This window comes from Canis aureus, chromosome 31, assembly GCF_053574225.1.
Source record: "Canis aureus isolate CA01 chromosome 31, VMU_Caureus_v.1.0, whole genome shotgun sequence".
Lineage (NCBI taxonomy): Eukaryota > Metazoa > Chordata > Mammalia > Carnivora > Canidae > Canis > Canis aureus.
Genome location: NC_135641.1, coordinates 25,081,480 through 25,100,818, shown reverse-complemented (window position 1 = coordinate 25,100,818; position 19,339 = coordinate 25,081,480). Strand labels below are relative to the sequence as shown.

General features: G+C 46.4%; 1 long non-coding RNA gene across 1 annotated transcript; it reads left to right on the top strand.

The window, feature by feature from the left end:
- The first annotated feature begins 14,460 nt into the window (after positions 1-14,460).
- Positions 14,461-18,907, top strand: LOC144302579 (uncharacterized). Its single transcript, XR_013369502.1, has 2 exons — positions 14,461-16,980; positions 17,469-18,907. It is a non-coding gene; the product is annotated as an uncharacterized LOC144302579 (long non-coding RNA).
- Positions 18,908-19,339: the final 432 nt, after the last annotated feature.

The following is a 19,339-nucleotide window of genomic DNA, read 5'->3' as shown; positions in this document are numbered from 1 at the left end:
AACCAAAAGCTCATTTTCTCATCTGCAAAATAAGACCGATAATCATAAAGTCTCCTTTAATCAATCAGTATAAGAATTACACACGCACATGGGAAGCACTCAGGATATCATCAAAATAATCATTACATTATTATTACTATTATTATTAAGAAAGAATGATTAAAAAAAATTAACGCTTTCCAGCTTCAATTCTGTGGCTTACCTGCTGCCAAGCATGAATCCCATTAAGCCTCCTGCCACCAGCCCACCCTATTCACAGAAAGTGAGGAGAGGTGAAGTCCTCCTCACTAAGGCAGCCTTCTGTCTCAGTTCTGTGACCCGCAAAGGAATGCACACCCCAGCCACTCGCACCGCGCATCCAGGAAGCGTGGACCAGACTCCCATAACACGCTTCCATTCCCTTCTCCCTTGCCTCACCTCTCCCTCACACACAACTTCCAGCCCACAGACTTCCACGCAGAGAGCAGCTTCAGCACAGCCTTACCTCCTCCTTCCTCACCTGGGATTCCTCCAGCAAGGCACAACCTTCCAACACCACATTCCAGAAGTCCCCACAGGCGCACACCCACCTACCCACCCACCAATGCACACACTCGGCTAGGACTCCTCATTACTGACCAGGGTCAAAGTCTCAGGTTCGCTCAAACAGTCACTAAATGTGCTTCCTGCATTACCACCCAAATCCCTAATCCCAGGGATGCTTCCAGAACCCCCACCCCGGCTTGTTCTCAAGTCAATCTCTAGAGAAGCATGTAATGACCCTGTAGCCTACAAGATAAATTTAAATCTACTTAGCAAATTAAATTTAAATTTAAACTTCCATTTCCCACAGCCCTCTTCGTGCTGCTCATTCAAAACAAGGCCTCGTGCATGAGCCTTCCCTATGACCACATATGCCCAACACATCTGTGTCCTACCTGGGCTTCTTCCACGCGGGCGAGTCCTACTTAGCCCTAAAGATTGTCTCCAGACACCACTCCCTCTGTGGTTTTTTTCCCTGAAGTCGACCCTCCTCAGTGCCGAGCAGCTAAAACAAACCCTTATGACAGCACGTGCAAAAGCGTGCGTGCACACACATACACACACTTGTGCTCCTCACGGGCAGGCCAACCAGTTCCAGAACTTGGGAACCTCATGCACTCACTGCTCTTCTCCTTTCTGTGTAAAAATTAGCTGTGTGCTCCATCCCCTGCTTTTACATGTCACCAGGCATCTTCTGTCTTGACCAAAAAAGCCCATCCTCAGCCCAGCATCTTAAGCCATAGTTCTGAAATCAAATCCAATCGGACTCTTCCCTGTTCCCAACTAATTGGGGCCAGGTTCACAGTAAAATAAAGTCACATATTAACACCAAGAGTCAAAGTTCTGGGCTGTAATTTTGAGCACAACTCTAATTAGCCGTGTGACCTTGGGCAAAGGTTCGCATGCAGATGAGAGTGTCACCAGACACAATTCTCAGGGGATTTTTTTGATATCGAAATGGAATATCTGATGGGAAACTGTTTAATAACGTGCAGAGCCTTGCACATTCACAAAGGGTATAATGAACAAATTTTATCAAATCTAACCATCAACTGTTAAGATGTACCATTATCAACTTAGAATGAAAAACTGCTCAGCTATGACACATCTGTGATTATAAAAGAACCCAATTTCAGTCATATTAAAATGTGAAGTGTGTTTTAGAATTGATGAAATAAAATTTATTTGTCTCAGTAAAATACAGAAACCTGCTACAAATTTCTCATATTTGCCAATGGCCCATAATAAGTACTCAGTAATATATGCCAAGGAAATGAATGAACACCCACTGAGAATTCTCTTAGGCCAAATTATTGCCTCTCGCTGGAACTGGGCAGCAGGAAGCTTCCCAATGCCAGTTCCTCCCCCTCTCAATCATGTCCCAGCGTGATCAAAACCCTCAAAAGAGGACTTCAAGTCACATCCAAACTCCCTTCATAATGAGGCCTCCTCGCCACCAACCACTGCCTGGGACTGTCTACCTTCCCGGAACAGTGACTTCCCCCCCAGAATATGTCACCACAAAGAGGGTCCTACTCAGTCCCAGCCACGGTAACCAGCTCAGCAACTCAGTCTCTCCTCCCTCCGATCATCCCCAAAGCCAACTCTAGGCCCACCCACGTTAGAAGGAGCAGGAGCCTGGGTGAATGCCTGACCCAAAGGGGTGCCCTCAACCATGTAGGACAGCTCACCCCAACTACTCATCTCCCATCTAGAACCTACATTCTATACTATAAAAGCCTGGGTGTTTTGGATGGGGGACTGCCTTGGAAAGATTAAAGGCAAGAAACGCGCTCTTCCTTTTAACTGACCCCTTTTAACCTGGAAGGAAGGCAGGCTGGTTGTGGGGTGGAGAGAACCCTGTTTTGAGTTATGCCCTTCCCCCTACCATCCACCTCCAGAACTAGCACCCACCTCCTCTGGGCCATTATGTTTGTTTTCCTACCTGTAAAGGTGAGGTAGGGTGAGGAACTGGGGGGAGGACAGTTAGCCGCCTTCCCTCCTTCTACTTAGAGACCTTCTTAAAATGCACAAGTGCTGGGAAAGGTAAGCCACCATTAAGTCACTAACACCTTGGTGAGAATGAGTTTCATTAGCAGGCAAGCAACTTTGAAAAGGACTGGAAACAAAGTTAAGGGAGTCCGGTACTAGGAAAGTAGCTCAGCGATGACCCTAAATGTTTGCATTTTGTAGTTCGGGGCAGGAAGGCAGTGGATCCCCGGGGAAGGGAAAGGGAAGCCAGAGGCCTTTCGGTTCCCGGGGCAGTCCAAGTCCCAAAGGCGTCGCTCTGTCCAGTCCTCAGGCACCATTCCGCTCCTCATCTCGTCTCATGTGCCCCCTGCATCCAACCCCAGTACCCCCGACGCGGTCCCATTTGCAGTTTCATCTCCACTCTCCACCTCTTATGCAGTATTCTCCGGTCCTCTAGTCCCCCACCCCCCCACCCCCCGCGCAAATGGCCTTCCCGTCGCTGGCTGCCTCCAGAAGTCCCCCTCCCCTGTCCTTCCAGGCCCTGATCCGGCGCGGCCCCCCCAAAGGGGCCAAAGATCTGAAGACCGCGCCCACGCCTCTCCCCGGGCACGTCGGCTCGGGCGCCGGGGCGACTGCGCGCTCCCTGAGGGCAGGGCCTGCGCCCCAGCAGCCTCCCCGCCGCGCGCGCCCGGGACACGGGGGGGGGGGGGGCGGGAGCGGCTGGGAGTCGGACGACCAGGGGCCGGGACCGTCCGTGTCCATCAGGCTCGGCCGCTGGGGAGCCCCGGCGGGGAGGCCCTGCGCCTCTCTGGGCCTCGACTGAGCCGCCTGTGAAATGGGGGCACTCGAGGGACCGTGCTCCCAGGCCCGTTCCACTGTGACAACTGAGATTCCGCGAAAGCTCGGGGCGGCTGGGTGTGGCCCCGCCCCCTGGGCGCCCGGAAAGGCCCGGGCAGGGGGCGCTCGGGGGAGGGCGCCAACCCCGCCCAGCGCCGGGTCGCCGCTCCCCGAGAGCTCGGGGTCCCCCTCCCCCATGCGTGCGCCCCGTGATTGCGCGGCGGCCGGCGCTTCCGCCCCGCGGGCCCTGCGGCCCCGGCTCGGCGCCCCGCGCCCCGCGCCCCGCGCTCCCGCGGCCCCGGAGGCGCTCGCGCCCGCGCAGGGCCGGGGGTTCCCGAGGCGCCCGGAGCGCGGGGGGGGGGGGGGGGGAGGAGGATTTGCAACAATACCTCGGGGAGGAGGCGGCCGGGACGGCGGCGGCGGCGGCGGCGGCGGCGGCTGGAGGCGGAGGCACGGGCGGAGGAGGAGGCGCCGGGCACTCCCCCTCCCATTGTCCGCGCCCGCCCGGCCGCCCGGCCCCGCGCCCCGCGCCCCGCGCCCCGCGCCCCGGCCGCGCAGCCCGCCCTTACCTTGCAGCGCGCGGCTCGCCCCTTCCCGCCGGCGCTGCTTATCCCGGGAAGGCTCGCGCGGGGCCCGGGAGCGGACCCACAGACAAAAAGTGAAACTTCGGCAGGGCTGGAGCGGCTGCTGGTTGGTGCCTCTCCCCCTCCTCCCTCCCGCCGTCCCCACCCCCTCCCCCGGGCTCCCGTGCGGTGCCCTGAGAGCTGGAGGCTGACGTCAGGGGCCTGAATTCCTGACTTTGCCTGCACGCATTTGCCCATGTAAGGTATGGGAGCGCGAGTGGCCGCGGGGGAGGGGGGGGAGCGGGCCGGGCCGGGCGGGCCGGGCCGGGCGGTGGGCGCGCGAGGGCTGCCGCCTCCGGGGGGGGAGGAGGGGACGCGGGCCGCGGGATGCGGGCCGCCTGCGGGCGAGGAGGGGAACGCGGGCGCGGAGGCCCTGCCCGCGCTGAGGAAGAGGAAGCAGACGGCGGAGGAGGAAGGGCGAGCGGAGGGGCTGCAGGAGGGGGCACCCGGGTGGCCGTGGGAGCGCGGCGCAGGGCGCGGAGCCTGAGCCGGGGACGGCCCGCCCCGAACCCGCTCCCGCGGTCCTGCCCCCGAGCCTCGCGCTGGATTCCCGGCGACACTCGGAACCTACCGGGTGGCGGAGCCGGCCGAGGTCGACCTCCCAACCCGCCCACCTGACACGGGACAGAACCGAAGCCCGGGAAGACGAATGACTCGCCCAGGGTCACACACCACGCAGATCGCGGCGCGGGCCCGGATGCGCAGCCTCCGGCCTCGTTCCCGCCGCTGCCGCGGGGCCCGGCCCAGGCCCAGGCTCGCCTGGTCCCCCTGAGCTGGCGGGGGCGGGGGCGGGGGGGGGGGGGACCGGCCACCTGCCCTTAGGCCCGCGCGGACCACCCAGTGAAGAGCTTTCTAGCTTCTCTTGGCCCCCCAGCCAGTTCCTGGAAGGGTCTGACCGACAGCCCTGAGTGGCCGTGACCTTCAGTTGCTTCGGGGCATCTTTCTCTGTCCTGCACTCACAGGAACCCCAGCAGTTTAACATTTACTTCCCAGCCTTGTCCGGAAGCCCAGAAAGCTTGCTGTGTACTGATAGCTTAAAAAAAAAAAAAAAAATCTGTAAACTGGGTGAACTGGTTTGAATAGAGGCAAGCCTGTTCTTGGAAGGTTTGAGTCCGATTTTTTTTTTTCCCCTCTGACATTTGTAAATATGAGCAACCATGAAAACCACCATTTACTTTGTCAAAAGGTTGTAATGTTCAGCAGCTAGTGCCTGGAAGGCTCTCCAAGGCCCTAGACTTTGTTTCTTTCTATTTCTGGCCTCCTGATACCTAAAATAATAATCCCTCACCTCAGCACATCATAAAAGTGCTTTTTCACGGGTTTATTAGGTTTTTGTGTTAGGTGAGATAAATTGTAGTCCTTTTTATCATCTCAGGATGAAAGACAGGTAAAGCGATTTGCACAAAGTAAAGGGCTAGGTAGCCCAGGAACTCACCTCCCCCCACCCAGCCAAGTCACATGACAAGTGGGGGAGGTGTTTTCCACCCAAGGAGGAGGCCCTGACTTCCAGCAGGCCCGAAATCCCATCCCTGGACCTGGATGGAGTACCTATTCATGAAACTTCCAGAACTTGCTTCTTCTTGCATTTGAAGGGATATATTTCAACCCCGAATTTAAGAAGTGAACATAGAGACACAGGTTATTGCACTTACCATTTCTTGAGCACCTTCTTTGTGCAAAGCCGTTGAATTCAGACATCCCTCAGTTCACGTTACTTAATCTCTCTCTCTTCCTCTTAATTTCCCATCTACGCCTGCAAAAATCGAAAAAAGAGATAAGGAAAGGGTATCTATGCCATGCAGTTATGAATTTTTTTTTCTTTGCAACTCATATAGTTTGAAATAGGAAATATGAGCTCTTAAAAGAGTTTTTCCTAGGGTTTTCAAGAGATCAGATCCTATTACAACACAATTCACTTAGTCTGTCTTCCACATCTCCGCAAACCCATATTCTAAATGCTGTTGTTTAATACGAAAAAACACTGGTATCACTCAAAGTAAGGATGGGTTCACTCAGTCCCCGTCCAATATAACGGGACTTGACCAGCATTTCTTTTTTCTTTTCCCTAGTAACCCACTTATAAAGAATAATAAGGTTCTAATGAGGATTAATAAGATTTAATAAGGTATAATTAGAGTCATTCATTTTCTCCATCATACGCATTATAAGAGTGTTGTGTTGGATCCAGAAATGCTACTAATTATGTTGAAACTGTTGTATGGGTGCGTTGGGGAAGATCCCTATGTTTCTTCTTCTGAAATACTGAGGAAATTGCTCAGGTGGGCATGGTGTTGCTAGCACACGCATTATATAAAGTTAATCAGGAAAGATCATTTCGACTCACGAGGCATTCACCAGGAGTATAAGAGGCAAAATCATAAATTGGATGCTTGGCCAAGGGCTTGTGGTGTAGTCACCAGTGCAAACCCAAATCAAAAGCCTTGTTTGCATTTGTTGATCTGTTTTGTTTTGTATTCTCACTTTTCTCAATGTGCCCATTAAAACCTGCTGTGTTCAGGGGGCTTAAGAAAGAAGGAAATCTTTTGTAAATTTGCAGACTCGATGCAGAGTAATACAGGATTACCAATTCAGAGACTAGCCCGGATTTCAGGTGGGGCAGAGGTCTTGTGACCCAAAGATCGCACACCGGTGGCTTGAAAACTGTGAAAGCATTCTCCTTGTGGCAGTGATGGCACACCAAACTGAGGAAGGGCGGGCTGTGATCCCACCATTTCCTTCCATCCGCTGCAGCCCCTTACCCAAAGGCCTCTGTGTAGCTCCTGGCACTCCATTCTCCACGCTTAGGATAAGCAAGGGGAATTCTGAAGATCTTGCATATGCATTGTACTTAACCTCACAAGAACCTTTTTAAGGTCGGCATTATTATTTGTCTCTGTTTTGCTCTTTTGCCCACGAGGAAAGTAAAGCCCAGGGAGGTTAAGCAGCTTGCTCTTAACACAGAGCTAGTACAAGGGTAAGCTGAGACTCCCCCCTGATCCCAGGCAGCCTGGCACCAGCTCACCCGCTGCCAGGTGACCATCTGGTCTTAGTTGGAGCACTCCAGTGTGCAGAACTCATAACCTCCCACAGCTGACCCAGAGGAATAGCTATGAAGAGGCTACTGGAGAAATACTAAGGACAAGGGAAGGTGGAAGCTAAACACCAACCTGATGTTGCTTCTAACCAGTTTAAACGCATCAGGCCAAAGTCCTTGGTGTGATTAGCACAGCCTTTCAGCCTCAGCTCTGCCCGACCTGCCCATGCCACCATCCTACCACCAACTGAGGTCGTGTGGTTTTCCAAACACTTTTTACCTGTCCATGCCCATCCATGTTTTCATGGCTTCTTTCTCAAGGCATGCCCTTCCTTCTCCATCCACCTGGCACTGCATACCTAACCTCTCTGGACTCCCCCCAGATATCACCTCTTTTCTTCCCCCTACCACCACCTCCAATGGATGCATCACCCCCAAAGAATGTTCCTGTCACTCTGCTTACCCTCAGTCCATATGGCTCTGGATTATGTCATGAGTCCTTCTCTGCTGCTGACTGAGGCTAATCTGTCTCTGAGTCCTTAACACAGTGCCTGCCTTGATCATTGTACACATCCAACTGGCTTTCCCCCCTCCCCCTCCTCTTCCTCATCCTTCCTGGTCAAACGCAGAAGAAGATGATGGAGGAGGTATAGGACCTCTGTGTTTAAATAAAGTCAGACATCTAACTCAAGAGATGAGCCGTGATGTCAGCGGACCAGAGGAACTGAGAAAGTAACCGGAGCCTGACCATTTGGCAATAGAACCAGGATTGGCGGGAGAGGCACAGGAGAGGAAAGTCCTTTCCTTGCCCTAAAACTGCTGTGCAACCTCCTGGCAAATCACTTTCTCTCTGGTCTCAATGTCTTTCTCCATACAATAGCTTCTAGATTTGATATGCTCGTACACTGTCCCAGCTCTTCAGTTCAATGCTACTCTCAACCTCTTGACCAAATTCATCTTCTCAGATGGTAGCAGGCCCCATTATACTCTGAAACTTATAAAGGTTCCATGATATCAACTGCATCTTCAACCCGAATGCTTTAGTTGTCCCTTCCTGGTCCTGTGATCGAGTCCTAATGGGCTTCTCCACAGACCACATCTCCAGCCCTCCACCATCACCACCACATACACACACACACACACACACACACACACATGCACAGAGAGCTTCCTGCACTTCTTGCTTCCAGCTGTTTCTCGTTTAGTTTCCTCCTCCGGAAATACTTTTCCTGGGCACATTTCCACAGATGCAGATGTTACCTGTCTTGCCAGTTCCTTCTCAAGCAGTCTTCTCCCTGTTGCTCATTCCCTGCAAACCTTCTCCATTGGTATGAAAATCTTTGCTCTGTCTTCTAGAAAATGTACATATTTGATTGTCCCATTGAATTGCAAATTTTTTTAGGTGTGTTTGATCTCTTCCTCTCAAACATAAAACCTTTTGCAGTAGGCTTCCTGTGTTGTTCATCTCTCTTCCCCAGCAGCCAGTTAGGACTTGTGACCAAACGCTCTCCAGTGAGCAAATTAGTGAATCCTTCCTCTTGGCTAGAAAAGCAACGTAATTGAGGCCTTCTCTCTGGAAGATGACTCATGTTGTCTTAGACCATGACTCTAGACAGGGGCTGGGAGGGATGAGGGAAAAGGAAATGGTTAATTCTCATGTATTACAACGTGCCCTGGCATGCACAGATCTAGGCCTTCCCATATTTAGCATATAGAAATTATGTAAGGATAGGGTTTTACTATAGCAGTAAATATAGAATTAAAGCAATGGTTATTTTACCACTTCATGTCACATAGATTCTTGAACACCCAAGTTTACCTTTTCCAGGAAAAACTAGGCACAAGTGATGGTTTTAATATTTGATGTACTTGCTCTATAATTGAACTTAATTCTCTTCCTAGGATAATACATTGTATCAATGCACAATGCAAACATGACCTCTGGCCAGGTCAGATTAGCATCAGCCTTTTTATTTTTAGCATCAGCCTTTTGTAAAGAGATGAAAACCTGATGTGGTAAACAGTAGTGGTAGACTTTTCATAAATGCAGCATTAAAGCTAATGAAGCCATTTACAAAAGGTTTATTTACTCTCTGTTCTTCACACTTCATTGTACAACAGGGAAAAAATGATCTCAAATATATCATCAGATTTCCTAAATGGGTATCTCTCCCTATTTTGAATATCAGGTCTTTTCTTGGGGGAGAATAGTGTCACAGAGTCTACTGGCTGAGAGGAATCCAGCAAATACGGACGCACAGTGACTTGTATCTGCCCCTGGGTTTCTGCACAATTTTACCCGGTTTTCAAACCTAGCCTTCAGCCAGTGGTTGTAGGATAATCAACGTTTACATTTTGCCAGATCCAGGAGCACATTATCTGAATGTATTTGGCCTATCCCAACTCAGCCTCTTGCACAAATCTGCTGGCTTTTAACCTCAAGTAAGCCCAGAATATACAAGAGTTGGGACCATGCATGGAAGCCAGTGAGGTCAGAGGTCAGTCAATTCAGTCTGACTGGGAGCCAGTCTGTGGTGGCTGAAATGCTGACGGATGGTGCTTTAGTGCTCCGTGGGTCCATTATCAATGAGAAGTTTTAGAGACTCCAAAAGACAAAGGGAGATGGTTTACAAACCTTTTTATTCTAACAAGTGTGTACTCTGCACCTACTAATTGTATTAAGTCTAGGAATTCAGTGTTGAGAAAAACGGACACAGCACCTATCCTACGTGCCAACACAAAGAAATACGTCATACCAATTCCAAGGGAAAGGGCCAGTGAGGTAGCTTGGCTGAGACTTCTCAGTGGATGGTTGGGACCTGATATTTCAGCTGACAGCCTCCCAATGGAACAAGAAACAGTGGGCCTGGAGATACACCCCAGGGCTTGTTGGGGGAACACAAACATGGAGCACACATTTTTGTCTTCACAGCAACAGCAAGGAGGTAATGGGTATTGTCCAAAGGTTCAATCTCTGCAGTCATGGTCTTAATGGCCTCACTGGTGCCTAGAATGCTGTGTGGGGTTACGTGACTGCTGAGGAAGGTGTGCTAGTTCTTTATCATCCGGGCACCTGAGGATAGGCCTTAGGATGTGCTTTGCCTCATTCATAGTTATAATACACAGCCTCACTCACTTCTGGAAAATCACAGCAGGTGTCAGGGCTGGAGAGAGCATCTCTGACCAACAATATGGATTTGATTAGTTTTATATTTTCAGGGGCACCTGGGTGGCTCCGTAGTTGAGCGTCTGCCTTTGGCTCGGGTTGTGATCCTGGGGTCATGGGATCAAGTACCACATCAGGGAGCCTGCTTCTCCATCTGGCTATGTCTCTGCCTCTCCCTCTGTGTCTCTCATGAGTAAATAAAATCTTTTTTTAAAAAATTGTATTTTCAAGCACAGTTTTTGGTGAATGAAGAGGTCCACAGTATATATTTTGACAGCTTGGTTAAGGTATAATTTATATATCATAAAATTGACTTATTTTAAGCATGCACATGATTTTTTTTTTAATTTTTATTTATTTATGATAGTCACAGAGAGAGAGGCAGAGACATAGGCAGAGGGAGAAGCAGGCTCCATGCACTGGGAGCCCCACGTGGGATTCGATCGCGCCCTGGGCCAAAGGCAGGCGCCAAACCACTGCACCACCCAGGGATCCCTAAAATGTTTTTTTTATAAGACAAAAAACAACAACACATTTTGGAAAGTTGCGATCCTTCTTTTGACAATTGAATCTTCTCAGGAATCCATGCCAGATGGTTTGTGTTGGGATATTATTTTGAAATATTTAATGAGATTCTTACCCATATTTCTAACCTTTGGCCCTTCACTCACCCAATTAGATTAAGACATTCTTTGTTAGTGCTTTCCCAGGGGAAGGGTGGGATAGACTTGAAATTGAATGACACTAGGTTTCTCCTACTTTGCACATAAATTTAATTTTAATTGGAGGTTCTCAGTTATAAACAATCCTCACAGTTTAATGTCTTGCTTTTGAGTTGTGGATTAAAGTTGTATCCTGTATAAGTTATTCAGCCTTTATCTGAGAGCCTTTGAGCTCAGTAAGGGTTCAAATTGCACATGCCCCAGTCTGCTCTTCTCCACACCTCCTGTTTCCATCTGTGATACAGCAGCCTCCCCAGTCACAATGCAGGGTTGTTGTTGACTTCTGTCTCTCCCCAACTCCTCTCTCCTATTAGCTGTGAAGTCTGGTCAATTCTTCCCTAAAAAGTTCTCTCCCATTATCCCCTTCTTTGAAATTAGGTTCTCATTAAAGTGCTGCCCTATCACTTATAAGTTTAATATTCACAAATTCAACATGAAAAGCAGAGAGAGGAGAGAGATTAGGAGTCAAATGCCCCCCAGTGATGTTCTTCACCAGGGCTTTTGTGAGCAGGGGATGTGAGATGCAAACCTGTCCCACATTGGGTTTCCCAATCTCTGCCTGCTTTCTGTAGAGTGGTCTCTCACCTTCCTAGTTCTGTTGTTTAAAAATACCCATTTTAGAAATACAAATCAAAGCCACAATGAGATACCACCTCACACCAGTGAGAATGGGGAAAATTAACAAGGCAGAAAACAACAAATGTTGGAGAGGATGTGGAGAAAGGGGAACCCTCTTGCACTGTTGGTGGGAATGTGAACTGGTGCAGCCACTCTGGAAAACTGTGTGGAGGTTCCTCAAAGAGTTAAAAATAGACCTGCCCTACGACCCAGCAATTGCACTGCTGGGGATTTACCCCAAAGATGCAGATGCAATGAAACGCCGGGACACCTGCACCCCGATGTTTCTAGCGGCAATGTCCACAATAGCCAAACTGCGGAAGGAGCCTCGGTGTCCATCGAAAGATGAATGGATAAAGAAGATGTGGCCTATGTATACAATGGAATATTCCTCAGCCATTAGAAACGACAAACACCCACCATTTGCTTCGACGTGGATGGAACTGGAGGGTATTATGCTGAGTGAAGTAAGTCAATCGGAGAAGGACAGGGGATCCCTGGGTGGCACAGCGGTTTGGCGCCTGCCTTTGGCCCAGGGCGCGATCCTGGAGACCCGGGATCGAATCCCACATTGGGCTCCCGGTGCATGGAGCCTGCTTCTCCCTCTGCCTGTGTCTCTGCCTCTCTCTCTCTCTCTCTGTGACTATCATAAATAAATTAAAAAAAAAAAAAAATCGGAGAAGGACAAACATTATATGGTCTCATTCATTTGGGGAATATGAAAAATAGTGAAAGGGAATAAAGGGGAAAGGAGAAAAATGAGTGGGAAATATCAGAAAGGGAGACAGAACATGAGAGACTCCTAACTCTGGGAAACGAACTAAGGTTGGTAGAAAGGGAGGTGGGCGGGGGGGTGAGGGTGACTGAGTGACGGTGGGGCCACTTGATGGAATGAGCACTGGGTGTTATTCTATATGTTGGCAACTTGAGCACCAATAAAAATTAAATTTATTTTAAAAAATTTAAAAAGACAGTTAACTATAAAAAAATAAATAAATAAAAATAAAAATACCCATTTTGTATGCAGCATGCCCCCCCAGTTAAAAGCCAAGGTGCTCCTTGGGGAAAAGCCAGGTGCTCCTGGTGCTCAAAAGAGAAACAGCAATTAGTCCCAAAGCTGGAGGAAAAATAGGCTGTGTTGGGCTCCAACATGGAACCTTCTTAAGTATTTTAAAGGATAATTTCAAGCAAAAATTTCCAATTTCCACTGTGTGCTTTTGTTTCACTCATTAACACTAACATTAGATGGGGCTGCACTGTATGGTCACCAGAAAAATTCAAATCATTTTGAATACATAACATTAGGATGATTCTACGAAACCAACCAACCAACCAACCAACCTTGTGGTGTACCTAGAGGCTCAAATACCAGCAGGGCACTGAAAAGCTCTGGCTAAAGATCTAGCTACATTTCATTAGACTACGTTATTATTTGCTTTCTCTTTTTCTACAACACATGGCCTAATAGACAGCCAGGCAAAGAATCAGAACCCTGCAAGATACTCTGAACAGAAATACAAACAGCACAAATGCTTTTAGTGGCATTCACAAATGTCGAGTAGGTCCCTTATGCTACAGATGAAGCACTCAACCACATAACTGAGCACAGTGGAAGATGTTCAGACTACCCGTCAAAAGGCTTGGGTTCTAGTTCCAACTCTGCTAATAAAGATATGACCCTGAGAACTTGTTTTTTCCCCAGGGCCTTTGTCTGACATTCATTCAGTCAGTCATCTACTGGAAAGGGATCTACTGTCCATCATCCTCTGTGTCTGTATGACATGGATCTAATAAAATTACGAATATAAAAGCAACCCATAACACTATTGATACTGGAGTTCATAATCCCCAGCATTGCTTTCCCATCTCCACACAACCTTTTTAACACTACTGTCAAAGTCAGCCATCAGTGTTTTCTCATGGTGGATCTACTAAACCACAAACTGACCCAAATGTAATATATACTGAGCCTTGATTTCCCCCAAATAGAGCATGGATGAAAAGACTCTTCAGCATCAAATCTTAAATATAGGATCACTGACCTTATATCTAAATGCTCTAAATGCTTTTCTTTATGGAAAAAAGAAGTGGTTTACTGTATTGGGATGATAGATGGATCTCCAATTAAATTCTTTTAAGCAATATGGCTTTGACATTGTATTCCCACCTCTGATTACAAGTAAAGGATTATGCTTGATCACTGTGGCAGAGGTAAGAAGAAGAAACAGATTTGATTTTGTTGCCTTCTATTTTATAATGACTAATTATTACAGTTTAAAAATGATCTAAATTGCAATGTCTCCCATTGCATGTGCCCCACTTAATCAAAAGGCAAGTAGCATTCACTGGGGTAAAGAATAAAGAGAGTCAAAAATCCTGGGCACTTTATCTGTCCCTGTTGCTAATTTACTGCTTGCTGTTTGATTAGGAGATGATAATCTTTCATATGAGTCTGTCCTAGAATGTAGGTATAATGCCAGAAGCTCTCCCTGACCCAACACTTTCTATCTTAAATCAAACTCTACAAAACAACTCTTAATGATCTGACAAAGGGATGTGCTAGTTAAATAGGGTGATTGTATGTCCCACTTGCTCTGGACAATCCCAACTTATGCCTATTGTCTCAGAATAGTTACTAATAGCACTACTCTCAGAATGGTCCCATTTGGACTATCTATTTTTTTATTTATGTATTTATTTATTTATTATTGCTTACCCTATACCACAAGATTTCTCTAAGCAAATATTTCTTAAGTATCTATTAAAATGAAAGTTCCTGAACATGGCATTAACTCGCACCAGTCATCTATTTTACTCTAAAAGAACAGAGTCTAATATGCTATAAATACTTTACACAAAGAAGAAAGTCATTGTAAGGGAGACAGAACATAAAGACTGCTAACTCTGGGAAATGAACTAGGGGTGGTGGAAGGGGAGGAGGGCGGGGGGTGGGGGTGAGTGGGTGACGGGCACTGAGGGGGACACTTGACGGGATGAGCACTGGGTGTTGTTCTGTATGTTGGTAAATTGAACACCAATAAAAAATTAATTTATTAAAAAAAAGAAAGTCATTGTATTTTAAAGTGCTGTGCATGTTCAGGGTTACTTCTAATTATTATATTTTTTCACAAATATTTTCAAGTACCTATTACAAGGCAGGCACTTGACTCAATATTGGGAAAACAACAGGAAATAAGACATAGCCAAGGGGTTTGCTAGAGGCTAGTCAGGGTTATAAATACACACACACGCACACACACACACACAATTACTATAGAGAGTGATTTGTGTTAAGAATGAGTCAGCCCATAGGAGGAGCACATAGGTCTTTGGGAGATGAGGGCAGAGAAGATCTGTTGAAGGAAACAATAGATAAGATGGAACCCAAGAGAGGAGTAGGTATTAGGTGAAGAAATGTAGAGCAAAGAGGAATGCTCTAGGCAAAGCATATAGCACAAGGAAAAACTGAGAATTGTAGGATCGGGGAATTAAAAACTGTTCATTATGGCTTGAGCATAGAATGTGGGAAGTATAAGAAAAGATGGGTTATGGGGGAGGAAGCAATGGAGCTAGCAAAATTTGGACCAAAGTGTGGAAGGAGCATAATTCAGAGAAAAGAACAGGGTAAAGCACTAGGGTGTGGCAGGGCAGCAGGCAATCTACCCTGGACATTGATTTTCTCCAAATTTCATGGAGAATTCTTGAGCAAGTGTGGGCTGCCCATTGTGGTGCTCAGAATGGTTGTTCTAAGCAGTGGGACTGGGAGTGTGTGAGTTTGGTTCCTGTCTCTGGTCCCTCTTAAATCTGTGTCCTCACCTTTGGATCAACCTGCATGCAGGCACAAGTATGGAGCCTTTAGAGATCACAGAATCCTATCTGATTTAATAGATGAGAAAACTGAGCCTCTGGGCAAAGCATGTACCCAACAGAGTACTGGGTAACTATCCCTTTCCCCATTAGACCTCTATTTTTACTTTTTCAGAGATAGAAATCCCAGCCCAAACTGACAGACCTGCACAGAATGAAAGCCTAACGACACCAGGAATTGGGCCAAAAGGGAGTATGACATCTAGCTCTTTCTGGAAATGAGTTTGACCAGGATCCGGATGGATAGAGTAGAATCAATAATCTACCATGTAAGAACATAAGATAATCACTCATTTGAGGAACAGTAAGCAAAAAATAAGACCACTGTGGGGGTCTCTATAAAAGATATTTATTGTATTACACGGGGATCTTAGTTATAAGAAGTGAATTGGATTCTGAGAATATAAACAGAAAATAAATTTATCAAATGGATGTTGAGAGACTTTCAGGGCCCGTTTTCAGACTATTGAACAGATTCAGAGACTATGCAACCAGGAATGAAGCCATTTAATGGTCCTGTGGTAACATTCCTAATACCACAGCTGATGATGCACATTATTGCTTATACCACTGACATCCCCAACACTGGTGCTGTCCTTAGAACTGCCATCATGCTGCCTCTGGAAATTGGAATTAGCCAGTTCTGTTCTGCCTTTTTGAGCCACTCATATTAGTCAATGCAAATACATCTAACAGGTGGAGCCTACTCTGTGTCCTCTAATTCTAACTGAGACTAAGACATTGAGTTTCTGGGATTTTCAGTTTCTATACAGAAGACAAGCTTTGCTTCATAAAATGGGAGATTCTCCAAGCATAGGAAGGGAGAAGGAGGAGATTCAGATGCTGAGATAAAAAACAATGACAAATGTTCGTTACAGTACAGAACAAGGGAAAAGAGAACATTAGCCTGGGCATACAAAGAGAGAACAATGTTCTGGAAATGATTTGCTGGAAGAACCAGAAGAAAATGATAAAGAAGTTTTGGCAGTCTCTAAAACCTTAAAGGCCATGCCTTTTTGAAAGAACAGAGGTAATAAAGAGTCTAACTTGAAAAGACAAAAGAACAACAGAAATGGAAATAGATAAAATGGGAAAATATTTTAGGAAACTTAAAAAGTATAACAGCAAAATTAACATCCTCACAGAGGGCAGAACCAGAGCAGAAATGGCCTGGAAAAAGTCTGGTCTATTATACAGAGGATACACCTGAATCTTTTTTAGATTATAGAGAAAAGCCTAAAGAGATCAAAATAAAAAGAGAAAATGATCTGTGGAAGACAAGAGTCAGAGATCCAACCTGAGAATTATTGAAGGTCCTTGGGGGAAAAGCAGGTCTTAGGTCAGAAACAATATTGATCAGAAACAGTGATTAAGAGCATACCTAGAGGAGTCTTTCCTGAACTGCAGAGAGTTTACCTGAGTACGGCAACAAAAAGTTCCACTGCATTCAAGGCAAAGTCAAAGACAAGAGATTCACACTGAGACACATCAGGGTGAAATGTCTGAAGCATACAAGTAAAGCACAACGAATCCCTTAAACATCGAGGTGGCAAAAATAGTTTACCTAGGAAGAAATCAAGATCACACATTGACCTTAGGGCATCTGCGTGGCTCAGTCAGGTAAGCATCCCACTCTTGATTTCAGCTCAGGTCATGATCTAAGGGTTGTGGGCTCAAACCTCACATCAGACTCCACACTGGGTATGGAGCCTGCTTAAGATTCTTTCTCCCTCTCCTTCTGCTCCCCACCCCTACCAATCCGTGCATGCTCTGTCTGTCTCTCTTTCTCTTTCTCTCTCTCTCTCTCTCTCTCTAAAAAAAAAAAAATTGACCTCTGCTGTCTGGGCCACAATAAAAATCTCAAAAGTAAATAAAACAATATTTATATGGATTTGTGGGAGAAAGGTTTTGACCAAGTAAATTTGTTTTACTTGCATGAAAGCAACAAAGAGACATCTTAAATATGGAAAAGAAAATACTCTTAAGACCGTGCTTCTCAAAGTGTGGTCTGTAGACTGGTAGCATCGACATTACCTGGGAGCTCATTAGAAACCTAGAATCCCCAGCCCACCACAGACCTACTGAATCATAATCTGTATTTTAACCAGATCCCAGGTAATTCCTAGGCACATTACCATGTGAGAAACACTCTACAGATGAAAAACAGAACCAAAGAGAGGAATTCAAGAATGGATGGTTTAAATCGTTGGCAAACTGCTCTTTGAGACATCAACAGAACCCCCACCTTGCTGGGAGGTCCGTGAGGAGAGGGGCAGTATCACCTGAGCCTGAACAAGCAGGATGACGTCTCTGCAACAAGAGGGAGGACTGGTGCCCCCTCACAGCAGCACTGGGAACCAAGTTGTCCTTTTATCCTTTTCACGTGGCTTCTTATCTCTCGTGAGGCTAATACTATATATAACTGAACATTAAGAAATGTCTCTTGAAAATAAATAAATAAATAAATAAATAAATAAATAAATAAATAAATAAATAAATAAGAAATGTCTCTTGAAGGATGGATCGCTCACATAAGGTTTAACATAATTGAAAAACCCAATAAAGTATGATTAGAACAAAGCTTAAAAAAATGCTTGTGGGAAAAAATGGAAGGAAATAGAGCAAATTATGAAATAATAAAAATTCTTATTTCTCTTAAAATGTCTATATTTTCAAGTTTTCTTGAATGAGCTAATTATTATAGATGATAAAAATAAACAAAAATATTTTCTAGCATTATGGGAATACCAAAGCAAGAGAGCAAATTGTATCTTTTCTCTAAGCCTTCCTTTCCAGCATAATCTCTCACCGTTCCCGTCCTGCACTTCGTGTTCTGACAAACCTACTTCATACTTTTCCATCTCAGCGTCTTTGCTTACTGGGAAATCCACTTCTCCCAGCCTAACAAAAATGTCTATGGGCACAAATCCTTTAGTCCTTCAACCGCCTTTCCATGGAGACCTCATTGATAGTTAGAACCAGTGACATTCTAACTCTTCTTCAACTCCCTGTATGTCTCTACAGGTCTTTAACACTTTATATCTCATATTGTCATATTATGGGTGTTGTTACTACTAATAGTGTGATAATGGTAATGGTAATAGTGATATTCTAATACCTTTGCTGTACTGTGAATTCCTCAAGCCCTTTTGGACTTTTGAAAACACCTTGAGTATAGTGTTAAAAACAAAGACAATAGGCCCCAATGGAGTCACTCACACTAAGCCCCGTGTCACCAAACCAAGACTTAATACTTAATTACAGTTTTTAGTCTTTCAGAAATGGAATCCTAAACTAGCCAGTCAGGAGTCACCTGGTCAGCAACAGTGAGGTAATCTGCCTGATGGACCCCTCTCATCCCCTAAAAGAGAGTGACCTTGCTACAATCAATCCACTTACTGCCGGTAAAACTTCATGTGCCTGCTCCCTTCTGCCTATAAAAGTTTTTCATTTTGTACAGCTCCTCAGAACTCCTTTTTATCTGCCATATGGGATGCTGCTTGATTCATGAATCATTGAATAAAGTCAATAAGATCCTTAAGATTTACTCAGTTGAACTTGTTTTTAGCAGTTCTGGAAGCAGTGGCAGGATCTGAAGGAAACTCCTGACAGCTCTGGGCATGATAAGTAACACAGGCTGATACCCATGAATATTTTGAGTGCTCCATCTTTCTAGCCATTTCTGAGGGCCATAGGTAAGTTCCTCTCAGTTCTGAGCTCCATTCTCTGTGTTGGGGTCCTGATCTAATCAGCTCTCTAGTCCAGAGTGGGGCAGTTTGAGCTAGCAGATGGCTCCTCCAAGAACCCAAGCCCCAGCCCTTGCTTCAGTCTGCAGCTTCCCATGATTGGCATCCCCATCCGCAGTCCCCATCTGTGGGGGTCTGCTGGTTCAGTCCTTTCCCCAGTCTCCAGTTCCACATTGCGGATTGCTGGTGGTGTATGCGAAGCCTTCTTGAGGCCTGGTTGCTCTTGGTTTCTA